The sequence below is a fragment of the Physella acuta genome, unplaced genomic scaffold (genome assembly GCF_028476545.2).
Source record: "Physella acuta isolate Inbredline_101_S28 unplaced genomic scaffold, ASM2847654v3 ptg002827l, whole genome shotgun sequence".
NCBI classification, from domain to species: domain Eukaryota; kingdom Metazoa; phylum Mollusca; class Gastropoda; family Physidae; genus Physella; species Physella acuta.
In genome coordinates this window covers 14145-17780 of record NW_026734229.1, presented here as the reverse complement: position 1 = coordinate 17780, position 3636 = coordinate 14145, and the positions used below count along the sequence as shown (strand labels likewise).

Sequence of the window (3636 nt, the reverse complement as noted above, 5' to 3'; positions counted from 1 at the left end):
GAACTATTTCTCAAACATTAAATTAGTAGACTTGTAGGCGGCTAGATCTAGATCTATGTGATGAGTTGGATTAAAATTGAATGAATTCGTGCAGAATGTTTCGGAAGGAGTGAGTGAGCGGGAGACCCAAAAAAGTTAAAGTATCGCCTTTCCGATAGATCATTTCACATGAAAGCGATAGTTAAAGGACAGGTCGGATGCAGGGGGCACCTGGTTTTCTGATTTTAGTCAAGGAAAATGGGGAAAATGTATTTATTTTGTATTTTACAACGCGCGATGCTCGAAAATTAGTAGCTCAGGGAAGTCTACCGGTGGTTACCGCCTCAGGTTAAAAATAGCGACCAATGGCTGTAGAGGGAAAAAAAGGCACATAGTATTCGATATTAAAACAATGTTTCGCTTTTGTGGCGATTTAGGGCGTTTTTTATTATTGAAATAATATGAGGAAAGCAGTGAAATCATTATTGTAGCCAGAAAAGGACGAATAACTGCTGATTTCGTTTGAGTATATTTATAAGCCCCAATTTTCTCACACCGATGTCTACGGCCATACCACGTTGAAAATACCGGTTCTCGTCCGATCACCGCAGTCAAGCAACGTCGGGCGTGGTTAGTACTTAGATGGGTGACCGCTTGGGAACACCACGTGTTGTAGACTTTTTTTCATCTTTTGTCTTTTGTTTTTACCCCACTGGACACCTATTCTTACCACCTGTACTCTTTCCTAAGTTCACCACATACCTGTGAACACTTTTGTAATATCGAAATATTTTTTGTTTGTTTCTTTTGTGCCTTCACGGTAGGCTACCTCGACCCTCCCCACCCATGGAAACAAACCCCTTAAAAACCAAAGGAAAGATGACCACTCTGCCCAAATTAAATAAATAAACTAAGTAGGCTACAACCAAATAATTGTACAATCAAACCTAAGTAATAAGGAGGAAGAAGTAACTCAGTAAGTAAGGGGTAGGTATGGAAAACATTCGTGTAGGGGTTACAACCACTCGAGCTAATTCGGAAACGTATGGGTGGCCCTAATAAGGGCCGGATGGGTAGAACAAATGGGTGGTCCTGGGTTGAGTTTAACCGCCGAAGCCGTACAGGGTGCGACCTTGACGTTTCAGAGCATAGACGACATCCATAGCAGTGACGGTCTTCCTCTTGGCGTGCTCAGTGTAGGTGACGGCATCACGGATGACATTTTCAAGGAACACCTTGAGGACACCTCTGGTTTCTTCGTAGATCAGACCAGAGATACGTTTGACACCACCTCTGCGAGCAAGACGACGGATGGCTGGCTTGGTGATACCTTGGATGTTATCACGCAACACCTTCCTGTGACGCTTGGCGCCTCCTTTGCCGAGTCCCTTACCACCCTTGCCTCGGCCAGACATATTGAATTTTTTTTCTTTGTTGATGAACGAGTGTTCGAAAAACGCCGTCTGCAGAGAAACTCGCTCCTTATATACGGTCCTGGGCTCGAGTTCGTTCAATATGGCGGACACCGCCCAACCAAAAGCGGTCGGCGAATGAGCCAGCCAATGAAAAAGCAGCTTGCCGTGTCGACTGGAATGTTGCTGGCTTGTCGGCTAACGGTGTCGTTTTCAAAGTCATTTTTTCACCTATTCTGCTATGCGACCCTTGGATAAAAAATAAAGAGTTTCATTGCCCACACGTGTAGGCATAGAAAAGATCCACGTTTGTCATGTTAAAATATGGTATTAGACGTTATTTTCACCGTTTTGTGCGAATAAAACTGAAATATTTCCCTACACCTAATTATGCGAGTACGAGCGAGCTCATTATGCGAGTACGAGAGAATCTCGAACGCTGATTGGTCGAGTACGAACGAAATAATATTCTCGTACTCCGCTCCGTACTCGCAGTGGTTTGTTTACATCGTGAAACGAATAGGTTAGTTAGGCTTCTAATAATTAAATAATCTATGGCGTGTAGTCGTTAAGAATAATTTCTGCTCTCCGATTAAGATCTAGATATCTAGCTCTAACCCTAAAGGGTTTTTCTTTTTTATATATTTTAAAAAGCAATGGATAGGGTGGTGGGTGGGTGGGTGAAAGAAAAATATAAAATTTATTCTCTCCTTTCTTCACATTTGAGATAAATAAAACAATATCAACAGCATGCATACACGAATTCAAATAGCAATGTGATGTGTGAGTTGAATTAAAGAGATAAATGAATAGAACCTATCTCCCGCATCCCCCAGAATAATACTAATAGATGTAGTAGTAGTAGTAGAGTGGCAGACATGGGCAGGGGGTGTAGTGGGTGGGTGGGTGGAAACTCGTGAGGTGGGGGACCTTCACTGCTAATCTGAACGTTGTCAGGTGGTCCTAAAAAGGACCTTGGTTGAGGACAGGGGGTGGTGGTTTGGGCTTAAAAGAAACCTCTTAAGCACGCTCACCACGGATACGTCTGGCTAGCTGGATGTCCTTGGGCATGATGGTGACACGCTTGGCGTGGATGGCGCACAGGTTGGTGTCTTCAAACAGACCGACGAGGTAAGCCTCGCTAGCCTCCTGCAGGGCCATGACAGCGGAGCTCTGGAAGCGAAGGTCAGTCTTGAAGTCCTGGGCGATTTCTCTGACCAGGCGCTGGAATGGCAGCTTGCGAATGAGCAGCTCAGTGCTCTTCTGGTAACGACGGATTTCTCTCAGGGCGACGGTTCCAGGCCTGTAACGATGGGGCTTCTTAACACCGCCGGTGGCTGGTGCTGACTTTCTGGCGGCTTTGGTGGCCAGCTGTTTACGTGGGGCTTTGCCTCCGGTGGATTTACGGGCGGTTTGTTTTGTTCTGGCCATGGCGGTATCTCAACTGGATGATAGTCAGTTTAAGAAATGTGGCAGCCCAGCGCTGCTGGTCCTTTTATAACCGTCCGCCAAACCCTTAGCGCAACGAAGCTCTCCCATTGGACGAGTACGAGTTTAACAACGCTGATTGGCCAGAAGCAGCCACACAACGTTGAGACAGCGTCGACATACCTAGCAGATTATTTTTAGATCGCTCGGTATCCAGCCGAGCGATCTATTAATAGCAGACAGGGCCGATAACACAAAATATTCTTCGTTCAAATGAAATCCTTGGTTGTGCCGCTTGTCATGGGTAACGGTGTGTTTGCTTCTGTCCTCTTCAATGAATTATGAATGTGTGTGAGTGATTAGAAAAGAACCCAACATAGACTGCATGAAACAATCTAGATCTAGACCTAGTCTATAGACCTATGTAGATATTCTGACCCAATTCTTACCCAATTCGCCCGCTCGATCGGCGGTAATAATAGTGTGTAAATAAATGAGGGGGAAGGATTGTAATCAAACATATTTGTTTTTAAAAACAAGAAGATATAAAATAAAAATGGTAGACTAGCGGTGGGTTAAAGAATAGAATTTTAAAATAACGACCACCCTTATTTCTTGTAGACAAGGGTTAAACGGAGCACATTTAAAGAAAAAAAGATTCTATTTACATTTGTATCTATGAGCGAATACCCCTAAAATATGTCCAGTTACTACTATTAATATGACCGCCCCCCTCCCTGTTCTGCTCGTGTAAACCAGTGTAAGTATTATACATCTATAATAATGATCTCATACTGCTAGTGAGTGACATATTGAT

At 44.0% G+C, this 3636-nt stretch overlaps 1 non-coding gene across 1 annotated transcript; it reads left to right on the top strand.

The window, feature by feature from the left end:
* Positions 1-539: 539 nt before the first annotated feature.
* Positions 540-658, top strand: LOC131934448 (5S ribosomal RNA). The gene has a single exon (XR_009385749.1). It is a non-coding gene; the product is annotated as a 5S ribosomal RNA (ribosomal RNA).
* The last annotated feature ends 2978 nt before the right edge of the window (positions 659-3636 follow it).